This window comes from Phascolarctos cinereus, unplaced genomic scaffold (assembly GCF_003287225.1).
Source record: "Phascolarctos cinereus isolate Bilbo 61053 unplaced genomic scaffold, phaCin_HiC Scaffold_4;HRSCAF=312, whole genome shotgun sequence".
Taxonomy (NCBI): Eukaryota; Metazoa; Chordata; class Mammalia; order Diprotodontia; family Phascolarctidae; genus Phascolarctos; species Phascolarctos cinereus.
The window spans coordinates 90,481,216-90,498,470 of NW_027555847.1; the positions used below are offsets into that span (position 1 = coordinate 90,481,216).

Below are 17,255 nucleotides of genomic sequence, written 5' to 3' on the forward strand. Positions count from 1 at the left end.
ACCTGCTATGATTAGAGATTTGCTATGAAAGGAAGTGGGGAGGAACATGGTTGTAACAACATCAAGACTGTTCCTCCAGGCCTGAGGGCACAGAGTAACTTAAACATAGGTATAACAGAGTAAAGCACCCTTAGTTCTGTTTCATTTCAGGTAAGCGTAATAGTTAATTTTTGGAATAGCCAAACATGCAGCAGAGTTTCATATTATTAATACATAGGCCATCATAGCCAGGCTCAGGATTAACCAGGTGGGAAGCATTCCTTTTCAAAAATGATGGGGAAACTTGAAACAAGGGGTTCTTACCTTTACTTATGTAAGGTTGTCCCGTCACCTTTCCTAGAGACAAACTCCATCCACCTGTAGCAGTTCTCAGATCACACTTCTTTGAGCAGCTGGTGACATTTCCCTTGAATGGTGGATTGACCAACTTGATCATTCAATTATACCCGAATTCAAAACTCAGAACAATATCAAATTACAGTTCCAAAAGATTTTACCTCAGCAAATTTACCTTAGCAAAGCTAATCACAGCTTAGGGCTAGATGTAGTTATTATCTCTCTCACGTTGTTGCAATAATTGCAATAATAGTCAAAAATAAAAAATTTACCAGGTTTTTTTTTTTTAAAATTCACTCAGTGTACTTTTCTTCCTTTTATTTTCTTCTTGAGTTTAAATTCATCCTGGTGTAAAAATCATTCATGAGAAATTAAAAAAATAATTCCATTCTGGAATTCCACATAGATAGTGAATATGTTCGCTCAAAACCCAGAAAAACACTGGCTACTTAGTATGTCTCCAGACTAATAGATAACCATTTCCTAAGGTATTTTATATTAACTCCTTAAGGCAAAAATAAATCTTTAACACTGTAATCTGTTGAGACTAAGTAGGCTCAAGATATAACTTCAATATATACTCTTCCAGGTATAATTTCACAATTTTCATAATAACATCATAAAAACACTTCTATACTGTAAGCAAACTTGTAAGTCCTGGCCCCCCGCCCCCATCTTGTGGTGAATATTTGTGATGGAAGGGAGGATCACAGTTTCTCGGTAAACTTAATTCATTATTTTAGAATTTCACATTTAGCAAGTTCTTTCACAGGGCTGATAAGATTTTTTGACCTTGCCCTAGTAGAAGGTACCAAGGAACCTGACAAGTTTACAGATAGGGAGATTTTACAAGGTCTCTCTCTCTTTTTAAACTTCCCACAAAGTAATTTTGATTTTTCCCTTTTAAACTATACCCAATTAAATACTTGATAGCTGTTGACATTATAACAGCCTCTAAAAACCAAAATTAACGATTTCATGACATCTAGGTAAAAAGGAGTTAAATTTTCCAAGGATACAATTGCATCATACTTTTTTTTGCACTTTTTAAAATTAATTTATTTTGCTTTATCAACAATCACTTCCATAAGCTTTTGAGTTTAAAATTTTTCTCACTTTCCTTTCCCACCTCCCTCCCCAAGACGGCACGCAATCTGCACATATATATCACACATACATTGCATCATACTCTTAATAGCATTTCTTATACAATGGTTTCCCAAATTCACATTAAGAGAAAATTTAGAAACGCAATAATCACATGTATTTAAAACATGAAACAATACTTATTGCCAGTCAAATGACACCAACTCAGTTTGAATACTTTAATTGTATCAGTTTTGGCGTTCTATACTGATTGTATTCAAGACCAGTATAGAGTAATTATACATAATATATTTTAAATAATATTAATTGGTATTGTATAATAAAAACTTGTGCTAAATTGTAAAGGAGAAATTCTTAATATAATATAATTTATATATATACATATAATATATTAGCTTAACATAATATCTAAAATATGGTGCTTCCTATGTGCCAGGCACTGTGCTAAGTACTTTGCAATTATTATGTCCTTTGATCCTTACAACAGCCTTGGAAAGTAGGTACTATTATTATCCATTTTACAGATGAAGAAACAAGGAAACAGATGTAATGACTTACCTAAGGTCGCACAGTGTATGCATTTTCTGAGACTGTATTTGAACTCAGGTTTTTCTGATCCATACATTTTCCACAAGTGCCTTAGTGCCAGATATCAAATATATTTTGCGTTAAGTTCTGATTTACCACAGTTATCCTAATAGGACAACATATCTCACTGCAAATGAGACCACATTATAATTTAGTTTCAAGACAAACTTCAGCTAAATCAGATCGGGGTTTACAATCACTAATGGTAACATTCAAAATCTCAATTTTGCTAAGGGCCACTACTACCACTATAAATTATAAGGCATACTACTTTCACTTAGTCTACTGCCAAATATTTAAAATGGTAGTTTTATATTCTCAGTTCCCTCTTTTAGGATCCATGAGAATTTTATATTCCTCACATAATAACTAAAATATACCCTCCTGATGGTCCTTCAAAGACAGAAGTTTGGTATGCTAGCCTCAAATCCATGGCTACAAATATATTTCTATATTTCCATATCATAAATAACAGTTACATAAAGCCCTTCAAAACTGATGTTTCTTGTTTCTTTTTGATATTCTGATCCACCACCTTATTGGCTTTCTTCTGTTTTCTCAGTCCTCCAGTCTTTTATTTCCTAATCACATCCCAGACTATCTGTAGAACCAGTTTTCTTCACTCCACTGAATTTCTCCTTTACAATTTGGCACAAGTTTTTATACGATACCAATTAATTCCAATACTTTTACTTTTGGGGTTCTTAAAAACTTACAAAGGCATGGTGCATTCCACTTTCTTTTAGATGACTTTACTTCTAATTTACCTAAACAATTATGTTCTGTTATATCATTCACAAAAGAAAATATAGTGGCAACATAAAACATTCTCCCACATTAATTTTTACTTATATTTAAATTGCTCTCTGATTTAAACAAGTATCTCTGTTTTCATGGTCAAAAGAAGAGTTAATAAAAAGTAGTTCTTAAGTCCCATATAAATTTAAACTGCAGACAGCAAGCCCATTTTTTTTTTCATATTGGAACTTCACTGATGATACTTTCAAAGTGGCTTCAGTTCTTTTTCTTCTTCTATCACCTTGGTGATAACCTGGCTAGCCCCCACCCCATGATAGCTACAAGAGAAATTCACCCTCCTACTTAAGAGTTCTTAGGATTGTGCTTTGGCATCCCACTGGGGAAAGGTCAAGGTGGAGACTTTTTCAGAAATTGCAGGGTCTCTCACGTGCCTGGATCATGGCCACTTTATCATATCATCCTTTCTTAGCCTACAGTCACCTCAGCTGAATCCCACTGCTACCATTCGAATTATAGGGTCAAATCTAGACACCAGTGTTGGAGGGAAATTAGAACAGCTTTATCATGAAGTTCAACAAATAGCCACCACCCAAAGTAAGTGCACGTAGGCCGTCTGCATGGGACTAGTTGGTTAGTTCTTGAAGAGGACCAAAATGACATCACTATGTTGCAGTCAAGGTATAGTGTATCCAACTGTGGCTGATCAGACCAATACAAGCTCAGAAGGCTCTACCACAGGTCAGGCACAAATAATCCATGTGAACATTTGGAGTAGAGATGTTTAAATTTACACATCTCACATTTCTTTTGAGCTACTGCAGTTCTACTTCACTCAGAGCACAGAACCTTCTTTGATGCAGGTACGCCATGCTAGGCAGTCCTTTGCCAGTATCTCCCATATCTCATAATTGATTCCAGAGTTCTTTAGAGAGGTCTTGAGAGTGTCCTTGTATTGCTGCTTCTTTTTTTTTTTCTTCTGCTTTTTGGTGAGGCGGTTGGGGTTAAGTGACTTACCCAGGGTCACACAGCTAGTAAGTGTCAAGTGTCTGAGTCCGGATTTGAACTCAGGTCCTCCTGACTCCAACTCCAGAGGTCTGTCCACAGCACCGCCTCGCTGCTCCGTATTGCTTCTTTTGACCACCGTGCGAGTGCCTATCTTGCGTGAGTTCTCTGTAATAATCTTTTAAGCAAATGTACATTTGGCATTCAAACAATATGGCCAGCCCATTGGAGTTGTGTTGTCTGTAGTAGAATTTGAATGCTTGGCAGTTTAGATCGAGAAAGGACCTCAGTATCTGGTACCTTATCTTGCCAGGTGATCTTCAGAATCTTCCTAAGGCAATTCAAATGGAAGCAATTCACTTTCCTGGCATAGCACTGGAGACTGTCCAGGTTTCATAGGCATACAGTGTCAGCACAATGGCTCTATAGACCTTCACTTTGGTAGGCAGTCTAATTACCTCTTCTTTCCCACACTTTTCCTCAGAGCCTCCCAGATACTGAGCTAACTCTGGAAATGCATGCATCTACCTCATCATCTAGGTGTACATCCCTAGAAAGTATACTGTCAAGGTGAGTGAACTTATCCACAGTATTTAGAATTTCTTTATTTGCTCTAACCAGTGGTTTCACATAGCGTGGTGGTACTGGCTGGTGGAGCACCTGTGTTTTCTTGGTGTTAATTGTCAGGCCAAAATTAGCACAAACAGCAGATAATCCATCCATCCTTTGTTGCATCTCAGCTTCAGAGGTTGCATTGAGTGCACAATCATCTTCATACAAAAAAATCACGCACCAAATCTCCCTGCACTTTAGTCTTAGTTTGTAGCCTTTTCAAGTTAAATAATTTACCATAAGCACAGTATCTGTGTTTGTCCTCATTGATGGCGTCTGACAGCATTGATAAAATTACAGCTATGGGTCAGGTAAGACCCCCATAAAGAATCAAGGGACTTTCAGTCCCTCCAGTGGGGGAGAAGTGACATCTATTAGTAAGAGCTTTGGCTTTTGCAATACTTGTGAGGCCATAAAAGGAGGCAGGACCCTGAGGTAGATAAGGAACAGGGACAAGATGGGGGGATTTTACAAAATGGAGTCACTTTTGGTTACTTTGCTACATGCAGTTGTAAGCCTATTATCTTTTGCCTTTTAAATTACTGTATTCAGCAACTTTGGGATTGATACAGGGCAGGGAAGTGCAGTTTGGGCACTGTGATCCCTCTAGTAAGGACGGGAAAAGGTGGTTGTGGGGAAGTACTGTTCTTTCCTTTCTCAGACTTTTACTAATATGCTTATTTGCCTGTGCCTATTAAAAAAAAGGTCTCCATCTCAATCTCTCTCAGCCTATTGATATCTTTTTCTTTGTACCACATTTGTTTCCCCATATACCCCATACCAAGGAGCCCTTCCTTGTAATGAAGGAAAAAAAAACTCGAGTCGAAATGACTGCAGTTGACAGCTTTTGCAACATTTCCAACCTGTTGTCTCTTACCTCACTACTGAAAGGAAGAAAGTACATCATCATTTGTTCTCTAAGACCAATTAATCTGAAGTTGGCTGTCTTTTGGCATTCACTTTGTTCTCTATTGTTGTGGTTCTTGTGGACGTTGTTGTAGCTTCGCTTTCTTTACTCTTATCAACTCATAAAAATCTTTCCATTTCCCCCCAGTGCCTGTTTAAGATGCATCAATAGCTTATGTTATATTTTGCTTGTTGCTTGCTACTCAGTTTTGGCAATGGATTCATTACTTTCAAGGGTTAAGTTTCTAAAGTTTGTGTTAACTCAACCTTTTGTCCTCCAGATGCTGAAGTTCCATTAAGGGTGAAAGAGGACGGTTGTTCAGGACATGGTGGCCACAGTAAAAATGGGTTAATTTTTCTTTAATGTACTTTCAGATGTAGCCCACTGTGGCAAAAAGTAAGGAGCCTCTACTAAAAACAGTACATTGTACTTAATATTTGAAATTTTCAAAGGCCTTTTCATCCACTAACTTTTTAAAAAAATTTATTTTTGTTAATTTATTTTGATTCATCAGCAATCACTTCCACATACTTTTGAGTTTAACATTTTTCTCTTCCTTTCTCCCTACCACCCTCCCCAAGACGGCACACAATCTGATATAGGCTGTATATATACATTCTTATTAAACATATTTTCAGATTAGTGATGTTGTAAGTAAAAATTAGAACCAATAGGAGGAACCACCAGAAAGAGGAAACAAAACTCAACAGAAGAGAAAAAAAATAGCGAATAGTATGCTTCGATCTGTATTCAAATTCCATAGTTCTTTCTCTGGGTATGGATAGCATTTTCCATCATGAGGCCTTTGGAGATGTCTTAGATCCTTGTATTGCTGGGATATCCACTAACTTTTTAAAAAATCAAGATTAACCATTTTATGAGAGGTAGCATGATATAGTGCTAGGCCTAGAGAAGGAGAGAATGGTCCAAATCCCAGCTGCAGTAACTAATAGGCATATTTCTTACTTGCTTGGGGAGAAGCTGAGACCAAAGTTTCTCCAGCCAAGTTGAAAAAGACCTCTGGCACTCAGTAAATGCTTATTGATTGACGTTTTATTGTGCAACAAAAGACTTGACTTTCCAAAGCAGTGTAAAACAGAGATACAGCCAATAGATTTAGGATTTTTTAGAATTATTAAGTAAGATCATTGTTAATGTTAGCAGTGGCAAATAAAAGGTATTCCTCTTTTAATTTTATTAACAAAAAATACTTTCCAACTCCTAATTTGATAAGATACTCCCACTTTTGATGAAACTATATGATCCTTCAAATTGATTATCTGTTTATTCAAGGGAAACTGAATAGCTCTTCTATTTATTAGAGACATCAGATGTTAGACCAGTATGCTGTTGTAATATTATTAATTTTTGTAACACAGCTGACATCTTAGTGCTATAGCTTATTAGTGTAGACTGGACCTTTCATTTTGTCCTTGACTTCCTTGGTGTGCATGCTTCATACTTAGTAGTGGAGTCTCTGGGTCAAAAAATAGACATTTTTCAATTTCAAATTGTTTTCTTTTGCACTTGGACCAATTCACAGCTACAAAAATAGTGAATTAGTATGCTTCTCTTTTCACAACCCTTCCAACACTATTTCCATCTTTTATCTTCTTTGACAATTGCAGGGTGGGAGGTGAATTGTCAGGGTTATTTTAATTTAAATTCTACTTTTGAAATGGTCCTTGACAGTTTGAAATTTTTCTTTAGAATACAATTTGATCTTGTGCTCTGACTGCCTATCTATTGGGGAATGACTCCTGCTCTTAAATATTTGTAAATTCCCTATGTAAGAATATCAGGCTTTTAGCAATACTATTTGATGCAAAGATTATTTTCTACTCACTTCTGCTTTATTTTTAAAACTTTGCCCTATAAGTAATGATCAGCTTATTAGGAAAGTTAGCAATTTGCCAGTTCAAGGAGTCTAAGACTCTTCAGTAACCCCGCCATGACAGTGAAGGCAGTTCTTTTATAATCTTAAAAGAGGAATCTTGAAATCTGTAGCAATGGGGTATACTCTAGTTACTCTTGGCCAGACTTGCAGTGTGGTGATTTTGCACAACCCCAGGACAATAGCAACAACTTAGATTGCCTGGAATAACACACTGACATCAATGCTTCATGGAATACATTTGACCTTTATCTTAAGTAAGCCTCTTCTAAAAGTGAATGGTGGGTGACTTACAAGAATGAAATAGGGAACTAAAATTGCAGGCTTAAGGAGTTTAAACTCGCATAATAAGGTAGAATAGTAACTTGATTAAAGCCTTGATGAAATATAGTATATAAAAATGTTACTATTACAACTTACAGTAAATGTAAGCACTATAAGTAGCAAATTATATCCCTGACCCTATTAGTTATATATATTTGAAGTAAACCAGGTTATTTGGAATAAGCTACCCCAGGGGTGGGGAACCTGCAGCCTTAAGGCCATATATGGCCCACTAGGTCCTTAAGTGGGCAAAAGGCCACGTGTGGCCTCCAGGCCACAGATTCCCCACCCCTGAGCTATTCTATAACAATTTGGAGTTTGTTCCTTCCCTTTTCGGGCTCAGAATTGTATTTTAGTTTACCCAGAAGTGATCAAATTCTGGGGAAGCCACAATCTCAGAAGAGAATCATTTTGGAAATACAAGGCCAAATCATTTACTTGTAGTGAGGAATATATATACACACATACACATAGTGTATACACACACATATATACACTAAGAGAGGCCATATTAATCATTTGGACATGATCTCTGGATTTAAGGTCACTTGTGACCAAATTACATGGTTTTTTCAGAGTGCAGAATCTCTCAAATTAAGTGAACAGGAACAAAAGGAGAAGGAAATCGGGCAAATGTTGTCTCAGTGGATAGAGCACTGGCCCTGGAGTCTGGAGGACCTGATTTCAAATCTGGCCTCAGACACATGACACTTAGTAGCTGTGTGATCCTGGGTAAGTTCTAAATTCAGTTTATAGTTGTTTTCAAGGCTGTCATAGTTGAAAAAGAGACCTCACAAAGAAATGTAGGAAGAAGTGTATTGGTCATACTTACTGAATCATGATACTAAATTTTTAATTCTGTCTACCAATTATGTAAAGATTTTTGTTGTATTTGGCTGGGAAATATTTATCTTCCTTGATTACAATGATAAGATGATCTCTGGAGGTACCAGAGCCTCCGTCTGTAGCTGTTCTAGATGGAGAAAAGGGAACTTTAGCAGGACACATGACATTTCCCAGCCACTCTTCTTCCTTCTTCTGTCCAAGGGCACAATCATCCTTCCAGTCACCCAGTGTCATACTTTGGGACTGATTGGCCAGAGGAGAAAGGGTGAAGAGTGAGAACTTTTTTGTCAAAGTTTTAAAGCTTTCAAAGGATATAGTCTCATATCTGTGTTTCTAATTATGGCCAAATTGGGAATGCAGGGGTTGGGAGGGAGGGAGGGCAGGGAGAGAGAGACAAAAAGAGAGAGAGGGAGAAAGGGAGAGAGAGAGGGAGGGAGAGAGGGAGGGAGGGAGGGAGGGAGAGGAAGGGAAGGAAGGAGGGAGGGAGAGAGAGAACGAGACCAGTATGGCTTTATAAACCAGGCAAGTTGATGTTGAAGTATACAGGATAGAGTGTGGGCCTGGAGTCAAGAAGACCTGCATTGAATCTGGCCACACACACTTATTAGCAGTGTGACCCTGGGCAAGTCACTTAGCCTCTGTTTGCTTCAGTTTCCTCAGCTGTAAAATGGGAAGAATAATAATACAGAACCTACCTCCCAGGGTTTTTGTAGGGATCAAATGAGATAGTATTTGTAAAGTTATTATTCAAGCATAGTTGATCCATTCTCTGAATAGTAACTGTTGGTGCCATATGTTTGTAGCTATAAAACCAAAAGGGATAAGTACTCCATACTGGTCTCTGAATGCAGCTTGTATAGAATGCCAAAACGGGTAGATGAATGGAATGTTTTTCCATGTAAAATAATTTAGAGATGCATTCAACTAGAATAACATTAATGGATGAACAACAAGTTTTGTGTGTTATGTTTTAAATCTATAATATTGTTTTATCTTAGCATACTTATAGTTGCATTGTGATTTGGGAAATTATTGTATAGAAGTGCTATCAATTTGTGGAATAACACATATAGTGTGGGGCAGCTAGGTAACACAGTGGATGGAGCGCTGGGCTTCGAATCAGGAAGACTTATCTTCCTGAGTTCAAATCTGGCATCAGGCACTTACTAGCTGTGTGACTCTGGGAAGGTCTCTTAGGCCTGTTTGCCTAAGTTCCTCAATCTGTAAAATGGGCTGGAGAAGGAAATGGCAAACCATTCTAGTATCTGCCAGAAAACCCCAAATAGGGTCACAAAGAGTCATACTGAAACAACTCAACAAGAACAAACCAATGGTGTAAAGCATTTGTGTCATTACATTAGCTCCTCTTTTGATCTGAATGCTGTGAAATTATGACTTTGAGCTGTTACTTATCAAAGTCTTTTGTCTGTAAGATAATGTTTTTATGGTAGATGACTGTCTTAAGTATTCAAAGGGGGTATATTTTTGTTTGTAAAAAAAAAATAACTTGTATGGGAAAAATACAAATGCCCTTGGAAACCCTCATTATTTGGGAAGTTCTATGTGAGCTTGACATTTCCCTTGGATTTTTGGCCTTGGCAACGTCATAAATCTCATCAGCTCTGTAAAAGAATTTACGTATGTACACACACACACACACACACACACACACACACGCATACACACATAATGAGAACCTGTGAATTCTAAAATAGTAAACTGATTTACCAAAGAATTGAGATTGAGCCCTGCCTGTCTCCCCACCCATCCACTCACAAACAGTTGCATTCATAGCTAAAGGGGTATGGCTTAAAAGTTTGCTTGTATATAGAAACAATTTATGTGATAAATTGTCTGACTGTTGTTTATAAAATGGATGAAAACTATCTCAATTGGTGTGTGTCAGAACTATATCTTTGACTCAACTTTGCATCAACAGACACCAGTTTAAAGTAGTTTTCTTTTTTGCCCTCGGGGTTGATGTGTAGTACATTAAGATACCCAGGCAAATTAACTTTCTGAGTTTTGAGTAAACTATCACGCATTCATTGTATGGATTAAACTTGAGAATGTAATTATTTTCTTAATTTCTAATGATTGGTTTTTTCATTCAGGGTGTGTTAAACTAATGATATGTTTACATAGTACTTGCTATGGCAGTAAGCTAAGCACTTTATAATTATTATCTCATTTAATCCTCACAACAGCCCTGGGAGGTAGTTGCTATTATTATCATCCCCATTTTACAGATGAGGAAACTGAGCAAAGGGAGGTTTAAGTGACTTGCCCAAGGTTAGACAGCTAATAAGTGTCTCAGGCTGGATTAGAACCTAGGTCTTCCTGACCCGAGGCCCTGCTCTCTATTCATGGTTTCACCTAGAAATGAAAGCTTTTGGAAAGTCTTCATGTGCTTAATAAATATTAAGAAAAAATGCTTTTAATAATTGTTATTTATTATGAACAGATGTTGTTAACACGAAAAACAACTGTACCCTGCTCTAAGTTGTAAGTTGTGGAACTTGGTATATGAGGTGCAACTTCTTGGGACCATGATTTGCTTTGAGGACTAAATACAGATAGAACTTTTGGAATTATTATTATTATTATTATTATTATTATTATCATTATTATTATTATTTTGTGGTGCAGTTGGGGTTAAGTGATTTGCCCAGGGTTACAGTTAGTATCAAGTGTCTGAGGATGGATTTGAACTCAGATCCTCCTGACTCCAGGACCAGGCGCCACCTAGGTGCTCCCCTGAATTATTGTTAAGCCAGTACTCCACCATTCAAGGAAAACTGTGAAGAGCTGCTCCCTAGGGAGTCTCGCCTCCGGATGTTAGTCATACAAAGACAGCCTTAAAAGGTAACAGCATCTTCTTGACTCAGTTTCCAACCTGTTATGAGCCTGTCTGTGATACAGGTTCAGTAATGTGACTCTCTGCTCTGTGACTGCCTATTCGGAAAGGAATTTGACTTTTACTTGAAATCAGAGCTGATGGAGTTTTGCCCTATTATACCCATGCTAGTTCAGTCTGTGCCTTCAGGTTTAGGCCTAATGGAATAATCTTGATATTGTATTTTTCCCTCCCCTTAATAGTATTTTATTTTTTCCAATTACATGTAAAGATAGTTTTCAATATTTGTTTTTGTAAGATTTTGAGTTCCAAATTTTTCTCCCTCCTTCCCTTCCCTCCCTCCTCCCCAAGACAATATTTCCACATTAGTCATGTTGTGAAAGAATCAGCACAAAAGAAAAAAAAACTGTGAGAAAAAAACAAAAACAAAAAAGGTGAAAATAGTATGCTTTGACTTCATTCTAGTCTTGATATTGTTGATGGAATAGTCTTGATAGCTTGATGGTGTTCCGAAGATATCCCTCCTCCTCCTCCTCCTCCTTTCATAGCAATTTTCTCTGACCATGACAAGAGAACTGAAAATGTTTTATGAGGAATCTGATTGTGACAATTACCACATGGAGGGAAAAATAGCTTGCTTGGAATGGTAAAATGAGGGCTTTTTAAGGATGGGGAATCCTGCGTTTTTGTGAGGCTGCTGGAAAAGAATCAGTGGATAGGGAGAGCGAATATTAGACATTGGTGGTGACTGGGGTGTGGGGGGTGGGAGGGGGCAGTCTGCCAGAGGAGACAGGAGAGGGTGGGATCAAGGGTATATACAGAGAATGATCATCTCTTCATCAGAGACTGGAGTAATAGAAGAGGATGTTCAAGGGGCTTTGAGATGTAGACTGGAGGAAAATGTAATTGCTTTTAGAATTGAGAATATTTCATTCTTTGTATTTGTATTCACATAATAGGTCTTAATAAATTATTGTTGCTTTATAGTTTGAGAAGAGGGAGATGAAGGAAAATGACCTGTATTTTCCCAGTAAAGTAGCATAAGAGGTGGAGGTAGGTAAGTTTGAATTGTGGTTGGGAATGTGATAGAATCAATTAGGGGAAAGTGAAAGGATTGTCTTGCTGGGGTGAAGGACCAAATAAGAGTAGATAATGAATTTGTAGTAGACCCAATCTGCACAGGTATGTGATCCCCCCCCCCCCCGCACCCTAGCTCTAGTAAAAAGCATATGGGTGGGAGCAGAGGATATGGATAGAATAATCCATGGATGGTTAACTAGCATGTGATTAGGAGAGAAGAAAAGTGAAATTGGAGCATGAGTGAATACTGAGGGATGGAAGGAATAGAAATCATAATGCAGATACAATTTGGTTTAGGAGGAGGGAGACATAGGGGAAGACAGAATGCCAGGTTAAGGTGGTGTGGAAGAATTTTAGAATTCTTGATCATGGAAATGGGTCATCAAGGGTGAGACCATCACAGTCAGTGAACCTACTATGAAGTACTTACTATGTGCGAGGCACTGTGCTAAGTGCAGGAGATTTTTTTTTTTAAAGAGCTCCTATCCTCAAGGAGCTTACAGTCTAATGGGGGAAGATAACATACAAAAGAAAGTTGAAAGGGGGTGTGGAGGCATGGTACAGAACTCAAAGAAGTCCCTTTCAGCTTTCTCAATTCTAAAAGCAATTACATTTTCCTCTGTGTATACCCTTGATCCCACTCTCTCCTGTCTCCTCTGGCAGACTGCCCCCTCCCACTCCCCACCCCCCAGTCACCACCAATGTCTAATATTCGCTCTCCCTATCCACTGATTCTTTTCCAGCAGCCTCACAAAAATGCAGGATTCTCCATCCTTAAAAAGCCCTCATTTTACCATTCCAGCAAGCTATTTTTTCCTCCATGTGGTAATTGTCACAATCAGATTCCTCATAGAACATTTTCAGTTCTCTTGTCATGGTCAGAGAAAATTGCTATGAAAGGAGGAGGAGGAGGAGGGATATCTTCGGAACACCATCAAGCTATCAAGACTATTCCATCAGCAATATCAAGACTAGAATGAAGATCAAAGCATACTATTTTCACCTTTTTTGTTGTTGTTTTTTTTTTCTCATGGTTTTTCCCTTTTGTGCTGATTCTTTCACAACATGACTAATGTGGAAATATTGTTTTGGGGAGGAGGGAGGGAAGGGAAGGAGGGAGAAAAATTTGGAACTCAAAATCTTACAAAAACAAATGTTGAAAATTATCTTTACATGTTTATCCTGTCCCCTCTCCTTAAATGAAGGAGTTTATGACTCCACTCTCCAATCAGAAGGAGAGAAGGTACTGATGGGGTCTGAGAAATAAAGAAGTCCAAAATGAGTGCAGTCAGGTGGGAAATGAGATATCCAAGATGTATGTGGCTGAGGTGGGTGGAAAGTAGGCCAAGGCAGTTGAGATTTTGACATCATCCCCGCCCTCCCCCCAGCCACCACTCCTGAAGCATACATACTATTGGAGGAGGGTGCAGTATGACCACAGATAAATTAATTTGCATGTGGGCACAATTATTAGGCTGAAATTAACCTATGTGGAGACAATCCTCAAAGTAATAGAGACTTTATTGAAAAGAGGAAAATAGGAGCATCCAGATTATAATGCATGTAGGTAGCCTATAAGAGACTTTGGTAAGATTATCATGACTTAAGTGCATGGATGCTGTTGGTATAGCACTGGCAGAATAATTTGTTTAGATTTGGTTCCTGTATGTGCATCTATTCTTAGCAAGAACTAAAGAATTTCAGAAGGTGATGCCCTAAGACCATGCTGTGTTACAATTCAACCTCCCTAAAACCTAGGCTGTTGCATTTTAACCCTCCCTTGTGCTTATACCAGCACCTGGGGGAGGGGATAGAGATAAGCATCATATAGGAGATGGCATTTAATGGGGGCCTAAAGGGATCTAAGGATTCTATCAGACAAAAATAATGGAGGGCAATTCAGTCTAGGGGGACAGCCAGTGCAAAAGTGTGGAAGCAGATGGAATGTCATATTTGGGGAGGTGGGGAATAACAAGGAGGCCAGCTAGGTCATGGAGCCTGAGAGCTAATTAATATGCAATATAAGCCTGGAGAGGTAGGCCAGAGCTTCAGGTCATATCCATCCTGATACTTGAGAGTGCTCTGGGGCTTCAGCAAGAAAGGGGGCTGTCAGCTTTAGGTTTTTACATGTCTCCTGTTCCTTCCCTCTGGAGGCAAGGAGGGAGAGCAGGAACCGCAGAGTGGAATCTCGGTGGAGCCAGACACAGGGTACTATTCTTTCCTTTTAGCTGAGGACAAGGTGCCCCTAGGCCAATTCTTGCTGGTTAGGGCAAGAACAAGCTGCATAGAAAGGAAAGGTTTCTGGAAGCACCTTCCCCAGGCCCCTATCCCCCCTAATCATTGAAGGACCCAGGCAGGAGGTAGAGTCCACTTAATGGAAAGTTTGAGGGGTGGGGCTCCTATCTAGTAGAAGAAGAAGAACTGGAGAGGGGGTAGGGTGGGAAGGTAGATGGGGTGGGGCTTTGAAGGTCTGGGGTGAGGCCTAGTGGAGGAAGAAAGGCAAATAACAATGAAGGCAACTAATCAGAGGAGCTGTCCATCCATCCATCCACCCAGTTCAAATTGTAGCTGAACAGGAGTTCTCTAGAAGTTTAATGGTGTGTGCATTCCCAGTCAGACACTGCCCACATGGGTGGGTTTGTGCCATACCCAGTCTCCAAATGCAAAATAATAAACATAAGGTAATTTTCCTTTAGCGGGGTGAGGGATTGAGAAAACATTCATATAAAAGGTGTCACTTGAGCAGTTTTAAAGGAAACAAGGCATTTTAAAAGTCATAGAGGTAAGGTAGGAGAGCATCCCAAGGCATAGGGGGACTGTTAATGCAAAGGCATGGAGTTGGGAGATTAAGGGTCTTGGGTGAGGAACAGTAGGAAGGGCAGTTTCAGTGGATTGTAGGGTTTGGGAAGGGGAGCATCATATGCTAAGTTTAGAAATACAGTTTGGGGCTATGTGGTGAGGGGTTTTAAAATCTAAAGAGAGGAACTTATATTTAATCCTAGAGGCAATGGGGATTTGCCGGAGTGTTTTGAGCAAAGGAGATCTTGAAGGCAGCTGCGTGGAGGATGGATTGCAGAGGGGAGCAGTCTGCAGTAGGAAGATCAATTAGGTGGCTGCTGTTGTCCAGGTAAGAGGTGATGTAGATATGAATCAGGGCGGTGGGGTGGGGCACAGACCCTGGGAGATACTGTAGAAATGGAAATGACAGGATTTGGCAGTGGACTATAATGCAAGTTTCTGAGCCGAGATCACTAGAAGGATGATGGTGACCTCAAAGACAAAATGGGGAAAGGTCTTCTTGGGAAAGATAATGAATTTAGTTTTGGATATGCTGAGTTTGAGATTCCATGGAAGATATATTTTGAAACATCCAATAAGCAACTGGAGCAACTCAGGATTCTGAGAGGAAGAGTTGAGGAAGGAGGGCATTCTGGGCGTTTGGGACAGGAATATTGTGTGGAAGAAACAATGGCTGGACTGAAAGGTCTGTGAAGGGGAATGATGTCAATCTGGACAAGTAGGCTGGGGCTTGACTGTGCTTACATAGTATCCTGGAGGTGGTATGAGACTACTGGGGCTTTGTAAGCAAGGAACGGCATGCATGTTCAGACCCTCGCTTTAGGAAAATCATTTTGGTAGCTTTGTGGAGAATGGCTTGGAGAGGGGTGAGGTTTAAGGTAGGAAGAACAATTAGGAGGCTATTGCAGTAGTCCAGGAAAGAGGCGATAAGGGCCAGAACAAAGGTACTGGCTATCTGAATGGAGAGAAGATGGATGCAGGAGATGTTTTGTATGCAGAATCAACAATGTGGAGGCTAAGGGTGAGGCAGGAGTTGATCATAACTCTGAGATTGTAAGCCACAGTGACTCTAAGGAATGATGTTGCCCTTGACAGAAACAGAAAAGTTAAGAAAAACTTGCAGGAAAAGATAGGAAGTTCTTCTATGGACATGATGAATTTGAAATGCCTGTGGAACAGTTGGTTGGAGATGTCCTGTAGGCAGTTAGCAATGTGGAACTGGAGCTCAGGAGAGAGATTAGGGTTGTTGATGAAGGTATGCAAATTATTTGCAGAGAGATAATAATTTAATCCCTGGGGGCTGATCTGAACCTCATTGTTCTCAACTATAGAGATGAAGATAAAATTCCCTTCTCTATCTAACTCTTGCAGTTGTTGTGAGGATTAAGGAGATAATGATCATACCTTCCATTTCTCTTGGTGACTCTCACTACAATTCTTTGAAGTAGGTAAGAACTGGTATTAAATACAGTTAGGTGAGGAAACAGGGCCCTGGAGAACTTTGGTTTATTGAAAAGTAAGGGCAGCTAAATGGTGCAGTAAATAGAGCACCAGGTTTGGAGTCAAGAGGACCTGAGTTCAAATGTGGATTTGGATACTTCCTAGCTGTGTGACCCTAGGCAAGTCACTTAACCCCTATTTGCCTCAGTTCTTCATCTGTAAAATGGGGACACACTGGAGAAAGAAATGGCAACCTACTCCATGGGGTCACATAGAGTTGGACATGATTGAACAACAACAACAAAGAACAGGTAGGATGAATGCTTAGCTTTGGGAGTTCGTGGATGGGAAAAGTTTTGAACTAATGCTCTATAAACACCAAAACACAGTGACTCTTTTAAAAGTTAAAAACACCATCTCTTTCAAAAAATTTCCCTGATTACCACAGTTTTTTCAACATTTATTTTCTTTCCCTTCCACTCACCTAAACTGTAATATAAAATTATTAGAAGGCCCTGACTCTTGACCATGTTAAGCTACTCGTCCCTGGTGTCTGTCTTCAGTGCCTTCTGACACGGCCACACCACACTTTTCACAGCAAGATCAGTTCCTATATTATGTTATTGTTTTCAGAGACCTTGAACCTCTTGACAATTTGTGTGATTATGTGTCCCTGCCATCCACATGCACCCTTTCCCTAGTTC

At 39.1% G+C, this 17,255-nt stretch overlaps 1 protein-coding gene across 6 annotated transcripts in view; it reads left to right on the forward strand.

Moving 5' to 3' along the window:
• The first annotated feature begins 4,279 nt into the window (after positions 1-4,279).
• LOC110216945 (zinc finger protein 445-like) overlaps positions 4,280-17,255 on the forward strand; it is a 53,718-nt gene continuing 40,742 nt past the window's right edge. For 5 of the 6 annotated variants that reach the window (XM_078152434.1, XM_078152431.1, XM_078152433.1 and 2 more), the window contains exons 1-2: positions 4,280-4,362; positions 15,315-15,439. The gene's annotated coding sequence lies outside the window, so the exon portion shown is untranslated. The remainder of the gene's footprint in view (positions 4,363-15,314; positions 15,440-17,255) is intronic. The other variant, XM_078152432.1, reaches the window with a different exon arrangement.